At 35.1% G+C, this 20,875-nt stretch overlaps 1 pseudogene; it reads right to left on the reverse strand.

Annotated features, from left to right (window-relative positions):
* Positions 1–316: 316 nt before the first annotated feature.
* LOC123594306 lies at positions 317–1,987 on the reverse strand (annotated as a pseudogene).
* Positions 1,988–20,875: the final 18,888 nt, after the last annotated feature.

The following is a 20,875-nucleotide window of genomic DNA, read 5'->3' on the forward strand; positions in this document are numbered from 1 at the left end:
CTAAGACTAACAGGCAGCTTGAGCTTGGCTCTGCACAGCCACTTCCCTCTTCAAATGCTATTTAACTGGGACTTAGTTTATGTGACACCAAGCAATAAATTATTATTTTTTTTTTCACTGAATGGAGTAAGTTCCTTGGTTAGTTTAACTTATAGACTGCCTGAGATAATAGAAACTTTACCATTACAGTACGTTAATGGGAAATGATGGTCTTTCTAGTTTTGATTGGAGAAAAGGGTTGCCTGCTGAGCAGTATGGTGCTCTGTAGGCTACATACAAACATATGCAATAATTTAATATCCCCTTTAGTAGAAGATTAAAAATCCACTGATATGGATGCCTTTCCAGAATCTTCTTGCCCATTAAAGTAAATTTCACAAGGAATCTCTTCCATTACTCTGTCTTTTAGGGCCTGTTCAGGTCACTCACCTTCCTGTTTGAAAGTGTATCTACTCTTTTTTGAAGGTGCTATTAAATGTTTTCATTGTCTGTGGTTGTGCAAAATCATTAGTGAAAGGCAGTTCAATGGAATTCAGGTTGGTCTTGTTTGTTTGATATTAGGTGCTTGAAATCCTCAGTGATGGTCATAAATGCACTGAGAGGCAGTGGAAGAGCACTGCATCTTCTGGTAGTTGTCCAGTTCTTCTGACAAGTTGGCTAGGTCTGCAGAAATTTCTTTGCCTTTAGTGAAAACAGTTCATAATGAGGAGGATCAAACACTTCCTGAAATCCAGTTTTATTAAAAGCAGTTTTGAAAACCATGGCCTTTTTTGAAGATGTTTCACTTGTACTAAAATTTAAATAATGACAAAGAGGAAGACAACCCTTGTTGTAATGCCAATAATTGTTCCATGAGTTTTAGTGATTTGTTCAAATAGTCCTGCTTGTTTCTTTCTTTACAATAATTTTCATCCAAGGGCATGCACAATTCTGAACACCATTACAGATTAAGGAATTATTGGTGCACATGTTGCTTTGGGAAAAGAAAGAGCTAACTGTACAACCAGGTTTCACAAAGAAGTAAAGAGCATACTGAACCTGCTTAGTTGACCACCTTAGTTCTCCCACATTCGGATCACTCCAACTCCTATTTTCAGCATTATATCATTGGCCACAGTGCTGCAAAACTTATCCTTCAGATTTTTAATAGAACTGCTTCCATGATAAACTGCAACAAATTTTCTATTGCATTAATTTAGGTGTAATCTAGAAATCTCAAATAAATCTTGGCTTTTGGAGTAGCTTTAATTGTCCTTATGCAATCAACTACTTGGCCAGGTTTTGTTTTTTCTTCTTTTCTACCTGACTGGAACATACATTCTATCAGCTCCCAAGAGCTAAAACTGGCAATATGGGATGGAATTTAAAATACCTCCTAGGTAAGTAAAGTCTGGACCTGGAATAAATGAATATTTTGCTTGAAATCCCAATCCTTCAAGTTCCTCATAAGAATTAAATTTAATCCACACAAATATCTCTGTTGATCTAATTAGTGGAGCGCTTTTTCACACCACAGTAACAAACTGTAAGGGGAGAGAAACAAAATGGCCCGTCTCGAACTTTCAAGTGGTCAAACTGAAATCCAAATAATAGTTCTATATAATGTTCATCAAAAGCCAACTCTATTCTTTGACATGGAGCAACTTCCAAAATGTAGGTACACTCCTTGTTTTGTGGATAAGATTCAGGATAATTTGATGAAGTAAAATGACCTCCATTGCTGATTGGAACCCAAATGGTACACTGGGTTGCAGGAACATGCTCAATTCCAACATTTTGTCCATCAGTGAGGGCCACATAAAACTTACCCTTTCTATACTTGCATATAGCTAATTATCAGATTTTAGTGCTCTTCTCATAAATGAGTGGACACTCAAGGATCACCCGACATTTGAGGAAACCATCTTCCTTCCACTCCAATCCCTTCCACTACAAGTATTGTTACTAACAACAATTTGAGAACCACGCAGAGCTCTTCCAAAGCCATGTTTCCAAGTGGCCTGGCACTTTGTGGAGGGCTGAAGCAACAGTAAGGAAGAAGGGGTGGTGGTTCAGCACTCACAGCATGGTGTGGTGGCAGTCCCACTCTGTTCCCATTATTGGCCACCAGGCTGCCTCCCCATGAGGCAGGGCTCAGGTCCTGCAGCCCACCATGCCGAAGTCCCACCAACCCATGAGCTCTCACAATGCTCAAGCCCCCTCAACCACTACAGGTGGCACCTCCTGCTCCTCTGTACTCTCTCCCATGAAGTGGCAGGAATTGGGAGCCCAGGCTCTGAGTTTCTTTTCTCATCACAATGGAATGAAACAATAAATCAATAGTGAAACTGACAAAACTTTAGCTAGTTTTACTAAGGGAAAAGAAAGTTAATTAAAATTACTAAAGTCAGATATTAATGTGAGAACAATACTAAAAATTTTGTTAAAATAAAAGGACTAAAAGACAATAGCATGAGCAATTCTACACCAAAAAAAAAAAAAAATAGATAACCTAGAGGAAATGAATAAATTCCTAAAAACACACAAACTACCAAACGTGACTCAAGTAGAAACTCTGAATAGACCTATATTGTACAAGGAGATTGAATATGTAATCAAAAACCTCCAACACAGTAAATGTTAGGACCTGATAGCTTCACTGGTGAATTCCATGAAATTTCAGAAATAAATGAACACCATTTTTTTTCAAACTCTTCTGAAAAATTGAAGAGAGATTTTCTAAATCAGTGTCAGGCCGGTATTATCCTGATACCAAAATCAGACATAGACAGTACAAGAAAAGAAAACCACAGACCAATATCCCATATGAATATTAACGCAAAACTTCTCAAATGAATATTGGCAAAAGTATTCAGTAGCATATTAAAAGGATTATATATTATGACTAAGTGATAATTATTCCTGAAAGGCAAGGATGATTCAACACACAAATATAAAATATTTTAGTATACTATATTAAGAGAATTAAGGAAAAGAATCACTATTATCTCAGTTGATTCAGAAAAAAAAAAAACGTTTGACATATTATAACACTCATTTATGATAAAAGTGCTAAATAAATTAGGAATATAACTTCCTCAACATGAGAAAGGCCAAATATGAAAAACTCACAGCTATCATAAAACTCAAAGATGAAAGATGGAAAGATCTTCTATTCAACTTAGTAATGAAGGTCCAAGATATAGAAATTAGGCAATAAAAGAAATAAAAGACATTCAAATTGGAAAGGAACAAGTAAGATTGTCTCTGCAGATGACATGATTTTTAATAGATTTTTTAAAGTATTTTGTTTATTTGTCTGGGAGAGTGGCAGAGAGAGAGGGAGAGAGAATCCCAAGAAGGCTCCTCATTCTCAGTGCAGATCTGGATGTGGGGTGCAATCTTACAAACCATGGGATCATGACCTGAGCTGAAAAACTGGATCCTTAACTGACTGAGCCACCCAGGCGCCCTGACATGATTTTAACTATAGAAAATCATTAAGATTACACACACACACACACACACACACACACACACAAATGCTGTTAGAATTAATAAGTTCAGCAAAGTTGCAAAATACAAAGTCAAAACAAATATTGGTTGTATTTCTGATACTAGAGGCGGAAAAATTTGAAAAGGAAATTTTTAAAAATTTAATTTATAATACAATCAAGAAGAAAGATATATTTAGGACTAAATTTAATCAAGAAGGTGAAAGAATTCTACACTAAAATCTACAAAACATTGCTGAAAGAAATTAAAGTAGACCAAAATAAAAAGAAAGACAACCCATGTTCATAAGACTTAATATTATTAGAATAAAAATACTATCCAAAGCGATCTACAGAGCAGGCCACTTCAAAGGGAAGAGCACTCTAAAGTAGAAAAATCCCCTACTTTTCAAAGGGGAAAAATTAAATCCCCTGAGAATAATTGAAATCTGTTTCAATCATACATCAATTATATCTTCTTTTCAATTGCAGTTGCACAGGTATGTCCCTGTATGTAGATTAAAACTGTCCTTCTTCAGGCTATTTCTGCTAAGGAGCTGTTAAGAATCAGTGCAGAGATGAGGAGTATTACCTCAATCTTTGATTTTATGTTAACTTCCTTTAGGAAATAGGGACACAGACTTTCTAACTGTATTTACAATGTAAATTATATTTTCTCTTTCATTTCCTATATCTTTTCATGCTTAAACCAATTATCCACATAATTGATTCAGTACCCTCCTTCCTTTTAATCAGCATGCTGTACAGTCTTGATTTTAATCACTGACTGCTCCTTGTTTTCTAATTGCTCATCCTAATAAAGTCTGTGATATGAAAGTAATCTATACAGTTAGAGAGGGCAAAAGGGGCCTCCAGTGAAGATGGTGTAGTAAATTCATGTAAATAGAACTTTGACAGAAAAAAAATATTAAAAAAATAAAAAGGATATAGCCAGGATCATAAAGGATACCAACATACCCATTCACCAGAAACAGAACTAAAATGCAGTGAAGTTATCAAAGCTGAGGTCAGGGCTTAAACGCTATAACCTGAAAACAAGCATTGGTTTCCAGGAATCAGGCCATGAAGTAAAAATGAGACTAAAATTGTTCTACTTGGTATAAAGGACAGACAGTGAGAAATACAAACTATGAAACTGACCAATAGAAGAAACCGACCAATTTGTACTACTTGGCGAAACTTGTGGGATAAGGCTTAAGTGGCATTTGGAACAAATTTATAGCAGTATATGCATTTATTAAAATCATGAAAGATGTAATAAATAAGCTATAAAAATCACAGAATAAACCAATAGAAAATTGAAGAAAGATAAAAAGTTAACAGAAGGAAGTAATGGAATAGAAACAAACAATATAGGGAATTAAAAAAACCAAAATATAGTTCTTTAAAAAAAACAAGATTGGTAAAAGAGCTTAGCAAAACTAATCAAGAAAGACAAAAGTCATACAACTACAGAGAAAATAGAGATAAACAATCATAAAATAGTATAAATGATACTATAGCAATACATTTGAAACCCTCAATGAAATGAATAATTTCCTAGAAAATATAAATTACCAAAAGTATTTACTGATAAAAAATAGAAAGCCTGACTATATCAATAATCATTAAACAAATTAAATCAGTGATAATAATTTCCACTGAAAATTGGTACTAGCCTCTGGTGATTTTAACAGGTGATTTGTATCAAACATCAAGAAAATAAGAATCTAATTTATGTTAAGTGTTCAGAGAACAGAGAAATAAAGAAAACCCTAAGCCACCACTTGGTAAAATTGTGTAGCCATGGGAATACTCATACACTACTAACGGGAATGTAAACAATTTCATGTACATTGTTAGACAATAATTTGGTGATATCTAGTAGATTTGGTGATAGATCTACCTTTTAATCCAACAACACAGGGCATAGAAATATCTTTAGAACTAGAGAAACTTTCACACATTTATACAGTATCCTTAGAGTATTTTCTTTTTCTTGTAGTACTACTAGTAACACCTAAAATAATCAAAAGAAACTAAAAGTGCACCAACAAGAGAACAAACTGGAAAACACTCAAGCAATGGAAGAGTACATAGCAATTAAAATGAAAAACTAGAGCTACTTGTATCAATATGACTTTAAGCTCGAAAACATAAGTTCGAGAAAAAACAAAGGCTGCAGTGTGATAGTAATTAGAATGATACTGTTTATATAAAATTCATATACAATTTAAAAACATGCAAATAAATTATATAATTGGCACAGTTATATAATTGGCACATATATGCACATGTATGAATATATATCAAATGAAGATTGTCCATCACCTCAAGGAAACAAGTGGAGGCAGCTGGAATAGGAAAAATATCTCTAATATTCTTTTTTTTAATTCTGAGTCAAATACTGAATAATAGTAAAGTTTAGGGGTGAGCACAAAAAATTTTTATTTAGTTATCATGTTTTTCTAACACATTGATACATCTCAGAACTTTTAAGAAGGGGAAACACACCAAGTGTTTGATATGAACCAGATATAAGTCAAAGCATGTTGCTTGCTCTTAAATGTATTCGATATATTTGATGAATAAGTGAATGAATGAATGAATGAATGAACCTATACAACTCAGCAACATAAATTGAATTTCTTCCTCTTGTATTACTTTTTCACCCAAATGCCTTAACTCTATGTTCTCCCAATGTCAGCTTGAATAAACTGTATCTTTATGAAACACTCTACCTGAAGGAATCTGGAAACAACAGTAAGAAAGAAAAAAGAATCCTTTGCTATTTTGCATTGAATAACTGGTGTGTCACCACAGCTCCCTTCATTTAGAATAGGAATTTCCTTTTTCTGAAAGTTCCCTTCGCTTTTTTATAGATTCCTCTGATTTTGACTCATTGAACACAAGCACTGTCTGAAACATATTCTAACCTTCTCTCCTGATGTGTAGGGAAAAAAATGGATGGTCTTTATTGAAGGATCTTAATGCATCACAGGAAAGGAAATTAACCAATACAAACAATGAAAATCTCCTCTTTTGTCAATAAATTCTGTCAGCTTATGTATTACTGTACTACAATATAGTTACAAGTTAAAGAAGATATAAATATCATACTTAAAGCTGATTTGTTTCAAAGATGACAAAGTGGGTTTCAAAATGCCTGCCATAATCCTGTAATTAAATTGAAAATATTTTTCTAAAGAAGTTGAAGAATGGTATCTCATAACAAATGTTATTTTCTGGTACAGGTAGTCTTAAAACAATAGATCACAGATATCCAGAGATAAAAGGGAACATAGAGTCTGGATCTCTTATTTTCCAAAGATAATATGAGGCCCAGTGAAGGAGAAAGTGGCTTGCCTTAAATCATTCATCTAGTTAGTGGCAAAGTCAGGATCAGAGTATTAGCTCCTGATCCCTGGTTTAGTGCATTTTTGCAAATGTCTTAATTCATACTTACAACCATTTATTTTTATGTTGAAAATTTAATGAGTTAAAAAAGAAACCAGCCAGTAGGCACTGTTGGAAGTAGAGCACTGCATTTCATAACTGCAGCTTCAGTGTGATTCAGGACTCAATTAAATTTGTGCAGCACATAGAATAGAGTTTGAGCATCAATTTTAACTAAAGTAACCAGTTAGTTCCCAGAATAGTAGAAACAAACCTGGACAGTTCTACAGGCTTTTCATCAAAGTTTATTGAGACTTCAGGGAAGAGTGGAAATTTTGCCTCGTTTTATATCTTGAAAAATACAACCCTTGGTTCGTTTTTGTTACTATATGCTTAATATATCCTTATTGCAGCAAACCTACTTAATGTAAAATAACTTTTACTCATCTCAAGCCTGGAAACACACACACACACATGCGCAGGCATCCAGTCACATACACAGGAAGTGTAACATTTGTTTGATCTTATTCTGGTAAGGATTAGGAAGATATATCTAAATAGTCATGCTACCAGAAAGCTGCTTTTTACCTGCTTTTGTTTAGTGGAATAAGTGTATTATCATGCAAGGGTACAATTATATGGAAAAAAAAGGTGAGGGTGAATAGGAATATTTATGGCAATGGCATTTGCCTAAGATAAAATTTGTGAAGGAAAAGTAATGTTTATCCCCTAATATGAGCATCTTAAAGTCAGCATTGTTTTGGCACTGAGATGAGAAGAACCATATGTTTGTGTAGTTATATCATACAGGAGCATTTGATTAGGAAACCCATGTAAGGATCCGTGATTTAAACAGCAGCCACCTGCAACCTATGGAGTCTAGGCACATATCCAATGTAGAAATCCAAGAATCTATAAAACAAAAACTTATATAAAAAAGAGGAATCTCCACAGATATTTTTTAAAGCAAAATAGGAATGTGAGAATGTAAGACCATTTTAGAAGATCCTCCATTTACATACTCATTTATTACATGCGCTTGGCTAATATAATGCCCTACCCAATCTACACTCTGAGTGGCATCCACCTAGGAAGCCAGAGGTAATTTAATGATTATAAACTAAATAATGACTGATTTAAAAAACAGTGATGTGAGTTTTTACACTAACGTTTTCTCAATTCAAGGAGATTTTTTTCTAGGTCCAAAATTCAAAAATTTAGGGAGTGAAAGTATTTTGAGGTCCTGAGTAAAGGTAAAATAGAAGTTGCGATAATGAAATTCTGGAAAACTGAGGTAAATTTTTCCAAAAAATTTCTCTAGTGCAGATAAGTACAGAGAAAATTAGCACTTTCAGTTTCAACTTTTAGATATATGACCATGTCACAAGCAATCCAAGCCAATACCCAGAAAAATGACATGTAATAAGAAGCTATATAAGATGCAATTGTTTCGCTGTAAATACTTCATTCTGGTGTTATCAATACTTCTTTGCATGTTTCAATATCACTGTGCAATCACAAGGTCAAAGGAAATTCACTGGTATATAATGGCATTGCTGAATATATGGTTTCACTAATTTTGTTGGCAAGACACTTATGTGTGAAGAAAGAGATCAAAAGCAAAAATAACAGACTATGTAATTGATGCCTATTCATCAAGTGTGCATTTTCATCAGTTCTCAGTTAACTCAAAGAGATCCATTGCAATCTACATGCTTCTTAAATTCCCATTACTTTCAATAATTCACAATTCTGTCACTGTTTTGGGGAGCTTTTACCATTATTCACTCTCAACAAAAGTATGATACTATCCTAGATTTTCTTATCTTTTATATGGCTAACAACAAACTGGATATCAGAGTTCAGTGTAGAAGACATTTTGGTTAATCAAACATCCCCATATATGTTAGCCATTTACTGACTGAATGTCCTATCAGTAATTGAACCATCATAAATAATGAGGTATGAGGTGTTGCTTTTCTTCTTAAATGGCAAACAATCATTAAAGTAGGCTGTCCACTAGATTTAACAAGAATATGATGCACACAGCAAATACATTATGTCAACACCAGGCTCGTATTAAGAACCCCTTAGAGGTTTTAAGATCAGCATTAAGGAATGGCAAATAAGTCTTTGGTAAACTGGACATAAGAAAGGTAAATAAAGTCATTATCTTTAAGGGGACTTTTGGTGTTATCAAGTTGGGGATTTATTCCTGAGTTAAAAGTGTGGTTCAATATTTGCAAATCAATCAATGTACTATGTCATGTCAATGAGAGAAATGGTAAGAACCATATGATCATTTCAAAAGACAGAGAAAAAAACATTTAATAAGTACAACATCCATTCATGATAAAAACCCTTAACAAAGTATGTTTAGAGGGAACATACCTCCGCATAATAAAGACCATAAATAAACTTAAAAAAAAATCTGCAGATAATCCTCAATGGAGAAAAACAGCTTTTTCCCTAAGGTCACAAACAAGACAAGGATGTCCACTCTTACCACTTTTATTCAACATAGTCCTAGCCACAGCAACCAGACAAAAAATAAGGAAATAAAAAGAATCCATATTGTTAAAGAACAAATCAAACTTTCACTATTTGCAGATGACATGATACACTATGTAGAAAACCCAAAAGACTCCACAATAAAACTGATAGAATTGATTTTAAAAATTCAGTAATATTTCAGGATACAAAATAAGTTTACAGAATTCTGTTGCATTTCTACATACCCATAATCCAGTAGCAGAAAGAGGAGATAAGAAAACAATCTCATTTACAGTTGCACCAAAATAATAAAATACGTAGGAATAAACGTGTACTCTGAAAACAACAAAACACCAATGAAAGAAATGGAAGATGACACAAAGAAATGTAAAGACAATCCATGCTCATAGATTGAAAGAAAAATATTTTAAAATCTCTACAACATCCAAAGCAATCTACACATTTAATGCAATCCCTACAAAAGTACCATCAGCATTTTTCACAGAACTAGAAAAAACAATTTTTTTTATTCTCAAGTTAGTTAACATACAGTGTAGTCTTGGCTTCAGGAGTAGAACCCAGTGATTCATCTCTTACATATGACACCCAATGCTCATCCCAAAGAGTGTCCTCATTAATGCCCATTACTCATTTAACCTACCTTACCACCCCCCACTCCCGTCAACCCTCAGTTTGTTCTCTGTATTTAAGAGTCTCTTATGGTTTGCCTCCCTCTCTGTTTCTATCTTATTTTTATTCCCTTCCTCTATGTTAATCTCTTAAGCTTCTCAAATTCCACATATGAATGAAATCATGTATCTGTCTTTCTTGGACTGACTTATTTCACTTAGCATAATACCCTCCAGCTCCATCCACTTTGTTACAAATGGAAATATTTCATTCTTTGTCAACACCGAGTATATATACAAACCACATCTTCTTAATCCATTCATCAGTTGATGGACATTTGGGCTCTTTCTTTAATTTGGTTATTGTTGATAGTGTTGCTATAAATATTGGGGTGCATGTGCCCCTTTGAAAAAGCATCTTTGTATCCTTTGGATAAATTCCTCATAGTGCAATAGCTTGGCCATAAGGTAGTCCTATTTTTAATTTGAGGTTTCCCCCATGCTGTTTTCAAGTGTTGCACGTTTGCATTTCCACCAAGAATGCAATAGGGTTTCCCTTTCTCTACATCCTTTGGTTTCCTGAGTTGTGCATTTTAGCCATTCTTACCAGTGTGAGGTGGTATTTCATTGTGGTTTTGGTTTCTATTAGCCTGACGATGAGTGAGGTTGAGCATCTTTTCATGTATCTGTTTGCCATCTGGATGTCTTCTTTGGAAAAGGGTCTATTCATGTCTTCTGCCCATTTCTTCAGTGGATTATTATTTTGGGGGATGATGAGTTTGGTAAGTTCTTTATAGATTTTGGATACTAACCCTTTATCCAATATGTCATTTGCAAATATGTCCTCCCATTCCCTAGGTTGCCTTTTAGTTTTGTTGATTGTTGCCTTCACTGTTCAGAAGCTTTTTATCTTGATGAGGTGCCAATAAGTATATTTTTCTTTTATTTCCCTTGCTTGTGGAGAAATGTCAAGTTAGAAGTTGCTGCGGCTGAGGTCAAAGAGGCTGCTGCCTGTGTTTTACTCTAGGATTTTGAGGGTTTCCTGTCTCACATTTAGGTCTTTCATCCATTTGGATTCATTTTTGTGTAAGGTATAAGAAAGTAACCTAGCTTAATTCTTCTGCATGTTGCTATCCAGTTCTCCCAGCACCATTTACTAAAGAGACTGTCTTTTTTCCATTGGATACTCTTTCCTGCTTGATCAAAGATTAGTTGGCCATATATTTTTGGATCCATTTCTGGGTTATCTATTCTATTCCATTGATCTATGTGTCTGTTTTTGTGCCAATACCATACTGTCACGTCTGTTTTTGTGTCAATACCATACTGTCTTGATGATTACAGCTTTGTAATACAGGTTAAAGTCTGGGATTGTGATGCTTCCATCTTTGTTTTTCTTTTTCAACATTACTTTGGCTATTCAGGGTCTTTTTTGGCTCCATTCAAATTTTAGGATTGTTTATTCTGGCTGTGAGAAGAATGCTGGTGTTATTTTGATAGGTATTGCAATGAATGTGCAGATTGTTTGGGTAGTATCTACATTTTAACATTTGTTCTTCCAACCCATGACCATGGAATGTTTTCCCATTTCTTTGTGTCTTCTTCAATTTGCTTCATAAGCTTTCTATAGTTTTCAGCAGACAGATCTTTTACCTCTTTGGTTGAGTTTATTCCTAGATATTTTGTAGTTTTTGGTGTAATTGTAAATGGGATTGAGTATTTGTTATTTCTTTCTGTTGCTTCATTATTGGTATATAGAAATGCAACCAAATTCCATACAGTGATTTTATATCCTGAGACTGCTGAATTCATGTATCAGCTCTAGCAGTTTTTTGGTCAAGTCTTTCAGGTTTTCCATGTAAAGTATCATGTCATCTGTGAAGAGTAAATGTTTGACTTCTTCTTTGCCAATTTGAGTGCCTTTTATGTCATTCTTTGATTCCTGAGGCTAAGACTTCCAATACTATGTTAAACAACAGTGGTGAGAGTGGGCATCTGTGTGGTATTCCTTATCTCAAGGGAAAGTTCTCTGTTTTTCCCCACTGAGGATGATATTGTCTGTGGGCCTTTCATGTATGGCTTTTATGATGCTATGTTCCTTCTATCCCGACTTTATTGAGCGTTTTTATTAATAAAGAATGTTGTATTTTACCAATGCTTTTTATGCACCTATTGATAGGGTCTTATGGTTCATATCTTTTCTTCTATTAATGTGATGTTTCATGCTAATTGATTTGTGAATATTGAACCAGGTCTGCAGCCCAGGAATGAGTCCCACATGATTGTGGTGAATAATTCTTTTAATGTATTATTGAACTCAATTTGCTAGTATCTTGTTGAGAATTTTTGCATCAGGTTCATCAGGGATATTTGTCTGAAATTCTCCTTTTTAGTGGTGTCTTTATCTGGTTTTGGAATCAAGGTAATGCTGGCTTCATAGAATGAGTTTGGAAGCTTTCTTTTCATTTCTCTGTTTTGGAACAGTTTGAGCAGAATAGGTATTAACTCTTCTTTAAATACCTGATAGAGTTCCCTGGGAAGCCATATGGCCCAGGACTCTTATTTGTTGGGAGATTTTTGATAACTGATTCAATTTCTTTACTGGTTATGGGTCTGTTCATATTTTCTATTTCTTCCTGTTTGAGTTTTGGTAGTGTGTGAGTGTCCAGGAATTTTTCCATTTCTTCCAAATTGTCCAGTTTATTGGCATATAATTTTTCATAGTATTTGCTAATAATTGTTTGCATTTCTGTGCTGTTGTTGGTTGTGATCTCTCTTTTTTCACTTATGATTTTATCTACTTAGGTTTTCTCTCTTCTCTTTTTGAGAAGTCTGGTTAGGGGTTTAACAATTTTGTTTAATCTTTCAAAAAAAACAGCTCTTACATGCTTTCAAAATTCACTCTTTATCTTTCTATTTTGCTAGTTTCACTATGATATGTCATGCCGTTGGCCTGATTTTGTTGATTCTGAAGAGAGTTCTCTGTGCCCCTTGGACTTGGATGCATGTTTCCTTCCTCATATTAGGGAAGATGTCAGCTATAATTTGTTCAAATAAACCTTCTGCCCCTTTCTCTCTTCTTCTTCTGGAACTCCTATGATACAGATATTGTTTCATTTCATGGAATCACTTAGGTCTCTACTTCTTCCCTCATGACCTAGTAATTTCCTTTCCCTCTTTTTTTCTGCTTGACTTTTGCCCATAATTTTATCTTCTATTTCACCTGTGCTCTCCTCTGTTTCTTCCATCTTCACTCTCAGTGTATCTTGTTTATTTTGCATCTCATAGCATTTATCAATTCATCACGACTATATCTCAGGTATTTGATCTCTGCATCAATAGATTCTCTGGTGTCTTCTATGCTTTTTACAAGCCCATCTATTAATCCTTTTGTTCTAAATTCTTTTTCATATATATTGTTTATACATGTTTTGAGCAATTACCTGGCTGTCATTTCTTCCTGGAATTTCTCTTAAAGAGAATTCTTTTGTTTGTTTGTTTGTTTTCATTTTGGCTAGGTTTCTGTCTTTTTTGCGTGTTTTAATAACTTGTTATGTATCCTGCACTTGTGAGAACTACTATATTAAAAAAAAAAAAAGGGTCATACACTGTCCAGGGCATGGCACTTCAGGAAATGTTTTTGGTGTATGTTGCATGCACTCTGTTGCTGTGCTTTGCTGCTCTATCTCACTTGTCAGTCCTCTGCAAAGTTCCTCTTTACTTGTAGTTGTGGAGTGTTTGGACCTTCAATAAAGTGTGCTTTGATGTGTTTGTTGAAGTTGGCCTGGAAAAAAGGAAAAAGGAGGCGGGGGGGGGTTGCTGATCCCATAAAAAGAGAAAAACTAAATGGTGGAAAAGAACAGCAAGCAGAGATTCAAACAACTATAAGGCTAAATCCAGGGAAAGTGAATGCAAAATACAAAAGAAGAGATGGAAAAGGTGTAAATAGAGGCGGTGAGTGGCTCTGTCCATTAAGCGTAAAACTTCGCTCACGTCGTGATCTCATGGTTTGTGAGTTTGAGCCCCACATTGGGCTCTGTGCTGACAGCTTGAAGCCTGGAGCCTGCTATGGATTCTGCGTTTCCCTCTCTCTCTGCCCCTCCCTGGCTCATGCTCTGTCTCTCTGTGTCTCTCAAAAATAAATAAACATTAAAAATTTTTTAAAGCTGAAAAGGTGTAAATAGAATAGAGTAAAACTGCCTGATCATACAAATATATATATATATATATATATATATATATATATATATTTGAACAAAAACAAAGTTGAAACTATGAGCCCTATTCCAAAAGAAACAAATAAGAGGGTAGAAAGAAAAAGGAAAGAGAAGAGAAGAGAGGAGCCAAATAGACTAACAAAAGCAAAATAAAACAGAAAGACAGTTGTCGGTGTCTGGGACCGGTGGCTGTGCTGGTCTGGAGGAGGGGCCAGTTGTGTTGGGTCAGTCATTCTTTATCCAGTAGATAAGCAATTGCCAGGCAAGGAGGGGCAGGGTTTGGTGTAACCGGGTCCCACCTCCACTGGGGGCTTCTGTGTTGCTCTCTGAAGTCCCACCATGTTGGTGTTCAGGAGAAAAATGGTGACCCCTCCCAAACTATCTTTCCCCCACTGGATGTCTCAAACCACTCTGTTCAGGCAGGCTTCATAGAATAGGAAGAATGGCCAATTTGCCCTGCTCCACAGTTTTCCCACACCTTCTAGGCTCTTAGCTGGGATTCAAAACCATATGTCTTAAAGGACTCCCCACCCCGCAGACCCTGTTCTGGTGTAGTACCACTCTGACCTGCTTATAAAAGGCTTTGGGCTGATGACTGCAGGGCCATTTGTCTTTGGGGAGGCAATAAACCCTCTTCCCAGTGCACTTGAGGAACGGGACTATTCTCTGTCAGTGTGACCCTGAGGTTGCTACTACTGCACCCTGAAGCTGGCTCCCTCCTCCCCAGGAGCAAGCACACAGACAGCTTCCCAGCTTAACTCTGGAGAAAGTTGCACACCTTTGGAACCTCTAAGTTTCAGCTCCTAAGGCTGTTTGCAAAATAGTAACTGGAACTCTCCGTAATTCTCATTTCTCGGTCCGTGGTCTGGAGAGGTTTTCCTCTTGTGCTAACTAGAAACTGAAGCCTTCCCGCTTTCTCTCTTGTCTCCGCAAAAAAGTGTTCCCTCTTCTCCGTGCCTATGGCATTTTATCTCCCCCAATTCACATACACGTACTTCTATCCTGCCAAGGTGTGTCCCTCCAAGTATGGAGATCTTTCTGCCATTCTGCAGATCAATACCCTGAGGGTTCCAAGTGATTCAACCTTAATTCAGCTGTGTTTGAGGGACAAGGAAAATCCCATGTCCCCTACTTCTCCACCATCTTAACTCCTCCCCCCTTGAAAACACAATTGTTTAATGGTATGGAACAACAAAACACCTTGAATAGCCAAAGAAATCTTGAAAAAGAAAATAAAAACTTGGGGTGCCTAGGTGGCTCAGTTGGTTGAGTGTCTGACTCGATTTTAGCTCAGGTCATGAACCCAGGATAATGGGATTGAGCCCTGCATCAGGCTTCATGGAGCCTGCTTGAGATTCTCTCTCTTCCTCCTCTCTCTTTCTCCCACTCTCTCTCTCTGTCTCTCTGTCTCTCTCTCAAAATAAAATAAATCTTTAATAAAAAGAAAAGCAAAGCTGGAGGCATCACAATTCTGGACTTCAAGTTACATTACAAAGCTGTAGTAATTCAAAACAGTATGGTAGTGTCACAAAAATAGACACATAGATCAAGGAAACAGAACAGAAAACCCAGAAATAAACCCACAACTATATGGTCAATTAATGTTTGACAAAGAATATCCAATAGGAAAAAAGACATCCTCTTCAACAAATGGTGTGGGAAAACTGGTCAGCAACATGGAAAAAAATGAAAGTATACCCCTTTCTTAAACCATACACAAAAATAAATTCAAAATTAATTAAAGACCTAAATGTGAGACCTGAAATCATAAAAATTCTAAAGGAGATCACAGGTTGTAACCTCCTTGACACTGGCCAAATCTAGTAGCAAATTCCTACTAGATATGTGTCTTGAGGTAAGAGAAACAAAAGCAAATATATACTATTGGGACCACATCAAAATAAATAAAAACCTTCTGCACAGTGAATAAAACAATCATTGAAAGTAAAAGGCAACTTACAGAATGGGAGAAGACAACCTACAGAATGGGAGAAGACATTTGCAAATGGCATATCCAATAAGGGTTAGTATCCAAAATCTATAAATAACTGATACAACTCAACACAGAAAAACAAATAATCCATTTAAAAATGGACAGAAGACACAAATAGACATTTCTCCAAAGAAGGCATGAAGATAGCCAGCAGACACATGAAAAGATGTTCATCATCACTTACCATCAGAGAAATGCAAATCAAAACTACAATGATATATTACTTTAGTCAGAATGGCTAAAATCAACAACACAAGAAATAACAGGTGTTGGCGAGGGTAGGGAGAAAAATGAGCACTCATGCACTGTTGGGAATGCAAACTGGTGCAGCTATTGTGGAAAAACAGTATGGAAGTTTCTCAAAAAGATAAAAAATAGAAAACCTATGATTCAGCAATCACATCACTGGGTATTTACCCAAAGAGCATATGCACCCCTATTTTCATGGCAGCATTTTTTACAATAGGCTAACTGTGGGAGCAGCCAAACTGTCCATCAATACATGAATGGAAAAAAAGAAGTATATATATATATATATATATATATATATATATATATACATATATATATATATATAATATTTTCAGCCATGAAAAAGAACAAAATCTTGTTATTTGCAAAGACATGGAAGGAGCTAGAGAGTATAATTCTAAGCAAAATAAGTCAATCTGAGAAAGACCAATACAGTATGATTTCACTCGTATGTTGAATTAAGAAATAAAACAAATAAGCAAAAAGGGAAGAAAAGAGAGAGAGAGACAAACAAGAAGCTCACTCTTGGGGTGCCTGGGTGGTTCAGTTGATTGAGTGTCTGACTTTAGCTCACATCATGATCTCATGGTTTGTGAGTTTGAACCCCCTCTCGGGCTTGCCGCTGGCAACACAGAGCCTACTTCACATACTCTGTCCCCCTCTCTGCCCATCCCCTGATTTTTTCTCAAAAATAAATAAAAATTTAATTATAAATTAATTATAGAGAATAAACTAAAGGTTACCAGAGGGGAGGGGAGGGGGATGGTTTAAACAGGTGATGGGTATTAAGGAGTGCATTTGTGGTGTTGAGCCCTGGGTGATATAAGGAATTGTTAAATCACTATATTGTACACTGGAAAGTAATATAACACTACATTAACTAACTGGAGTTAAGTTAAAATCTTTAGAAAATAGGGGCGCCTGGGTGGTGCAGTCGGTTAAGCGTCCGACTTCAGCCAGGTCACGATCTCGCGGTCCGTGAGTTCCAGCCCCGCGTCGGGCTCTGGGCTGATGGCTCGGAGCCTGGAGCCTGTTTCCGATTCTGTGTCTCCCTCTCTCTCTGCCCCTCCCTCGTTCATGCTCTGTCTCTCTCTGTCCCAAAAATAAATAAAAACGTTGAAAAAAAAATTAAAAAAAAAATCTTTAGAAAATAGATTTTATTCAGGACTTTGCAATGAGGGTAAACATACCACAACATAGAGCTGGGCTCAATTCCAAATACAGCAGAGACAGTTGGGGATTTATAACCATGGAGCAGGTGGGGGAGGGGTGGTTAGTAGAAAATTATTAAGAGGGGACATCAAGGATAAAGAGAATTCTTGCTATACTGACCTAATAGGATTTTTTCTGAAAGCAGACTAAGGTGGTCAGATACCACCTGGGAAATGGTGGGGTAGGAGGCATTTAACCAGATACCTAGGGTGGGGGGTTCTACTTAAACTTAGTAAGATTCATACTAGAACTGGGCAATGCAGGCCCAATAAGGAGAGACACTGAAATCCATGGTCAAGTCCTCATTGAGAAAAGAGCTTAGGGAAGTCTGATTTTAATATCTGTCAAAACTAATTTCCTTGAGGAATTCTTATTTTCATAGATTTCTTAAATATTCTCAGATATTAGTTAATTCTTCCATTTGAATTGAAACAATTTCATCTGGTTTCAAAGAAAACATTCAAAATATTTGTGTGTGTGTGTGTGTGTGTGTGTGTGTGTGTGTGTGTGTGTGTTTTGGTTATACTACTTGTATGGGAAATTGGGGTGAATTGATGTTTTTTAATAATCTTTTTATACAGAAACATGGTACACCTACTTTCATTTAGGGAAAGTTATTTTAAATCTTTCAAGGAAATGTATTAGCTCTCTTCACATAGGTCCAATATTTTCTTTATTACACTTAAGTATTTAATATTTTTGTAATTATTATGAATACAATATATTTTTCCATTTGGTTTTCTAACTACATAGTCCTGGTATAAAGAAAAACTATTAATTTTCTTTAGTTACAATTTATCTTTATACTTTATAAAATTATCTTGTAATCACTTCTATTTTTTATCATCTCTTATATTTTCTACGAATACAATAGCATGGTATAATTGTATATGCCTGTTTATTTCCAAAATTTGTGTACTTATTTACTGTCTTAATGCATTAGCCAGATTTCCAAATAATGTTCACTATTGATTAAAATGAGCACAACTGAGTTAATCCTGACTTAAATGGGAATTTAATTTAATATCTTATTTTACAATGTTTCTATAGTTTGCAATTAACAGTTTTATCATGATAATATGTTTCTAGTTCTCATATACTGAGATATTTCTAGAAATTTTAGCTGAATTTTAGTAACTAATGTTTATGCATCTACTGATATAACTATATGGTCTTTCTGCTTAAATTTTTGAAGGTAATGAATTATGTGTTAGATTTCCTCATGTTGAAACATCGTTATATTTCTAGAATACACTATGCAATTATGGGGTATTGTTCCTTTAATTAACTACTTGACTCAATTTTTAGCATTTCACTTAGAGCCTAGCATTATATGGATGAGGAATATTGGTCTGTAGTACATCGAAAACAAAAGTTCCAAGCCATAGCGCAAATCAGTAATATAAAAACTCTTGAGTGGGGCCTAGGCAGGAGCATTTTTCAAAAGCTCTTCAAATTATTGTATTGTGCATCCTTGATTGAGAACCACTGATCTGCTTTTTTGTTGTTTTATCAGTTTTGATATTATGATTATATTATCTGAACAAAATGAATTGAAGAAATTTTACCTTATTGAAATAACAGGATTTGTAAAATGGAGAAGTTCTATCTTTTTGAATTACTTGTAAAAACATCTGGATTTGATGCTTTTTGAAGAAAAATTCAAATTGGTAAACTAACATATGAAAAACCGCCCAACTTCATTAATTCAAAAAATGTAAATCAAAACATTGATTTATCATTCCCATTCTGTACCTTATTGAGAAATTTAATATCTTTCAGTGCAGTTGAAGTATTAAGAAAGAATCATTCATACACTTTTGGTTGGAGAAAGAATTGCTAAACATTGCAGAAAATAATCTGGCCAAATCCACTTTAAAAAGTTATGCACATAACCTTTGATTCAGAAATCCCATTACCGACTATCCTGTTTCCTGTATAGAATTTTATCATTAAGGAGTTTGGGAAAAGATTACACTGTGTAATATCATGCCAGTATGAAAAGCTAGTTAAAATTATAAGTATAGACTGATCAGGAATAAAAGTGAAAATAATATCATGACCTGAGCTGAAGTCGGACGCTCAACCTACTGAACGACCCAGGCACCCCTATTTTTATACTTCTAATAAAGATATTAAGGATAAGTGAAACAATTAAAAACATCAAGTCTCTGATGACATAGGTAGAAAATTAAAAGTAAACATGCCCTAGCCCACACAAATTACTCTTCTTCTCCCTGCCTAATCCCTGGTAACAGATTCTTGGATATTCTTCAAAACATTTTTTGCACATAACTGCAAACATATATTGTGACATATTACATGAGGGTCTGAGTACCAGCGATTTAAGAATTGCTGGGAAATATCAGTTGCTTAAACTGGAGAGTTACAAACTCTCCTGTGAAGGAGAAGCTTTTAGTCTAATGGGATCTTGAGTTGTGGAGTTGCCCTTGTAGTTTGAGTAAAAGTGGTTTCAGGTATCCCAGCAACCCAAAATAGCCCCTTGGAGCATTCTTGGATCACCCACTACCCAAAGAGTAAAACATTGTTTTGTGGCTTACTGTTTCTTTTAATAATATATCTTGGCTATCATCCCATAGCTACATAAACAAATCTAATTTATTTTTGCACTGCTTCATTACATTAATATGCCACAACTTATTTAACCAATTTCCAATTGATGGGAATTTAAGTTTTCCAGTTCACTATTGCTACAGATACTGCTGGAATGATATCTGTGGGCATATTTTGGCACACTTTTATGAGTGTATTGTTTAGTCAATTTTGTATTGTAAATCAGAGATTGAAGTAATTTTGAATTTTGATAGATATAGCAAAATTGCTTTATAAAAATGCTGCCCCAGTTTATAGTATTATCAATAGTACATACAGTGTCTGTTTCCTGTACCTTCCAACAACAGATACCACGTTTTTAAATTATTATCCTTTTAATCTTTTTTTCCTGATATATAAGACATGGAATTCCACTGTTTTATTTTTCTTTGTCATTTTACGCAGAGTTGAGCATCATACCATATGTCTCAACTAAGCTTATATTTCCTTTTCTGTAAGCAGCCTATTTATATCCTTATAAATTTTATTATTTTATCCAAAAATTTCCTTATTGTTATATAGGAATATCTTGTAAATTAAAAAACTTCCCTCTATCATATGTGTAGTATAGGGGCCAAATGGAAGACAGCCCCAAGA

The sequence above is a fragment of the Leopardus geoffroyi genome, chromosome X (assembly GCF_018350155.1).
Source record: "Leopardus geoffroyi isolate Oge1 chromosome X, O.geoffroyi_Oge1_pat1.0, whole genome shotgun sequence".
Taxonomy (NCBI): Eukaryota; Metazoa; Chordata; class Mammalia; order Carnivora; family Felidae; genus Leopardus; species Leopardus geoffroyi.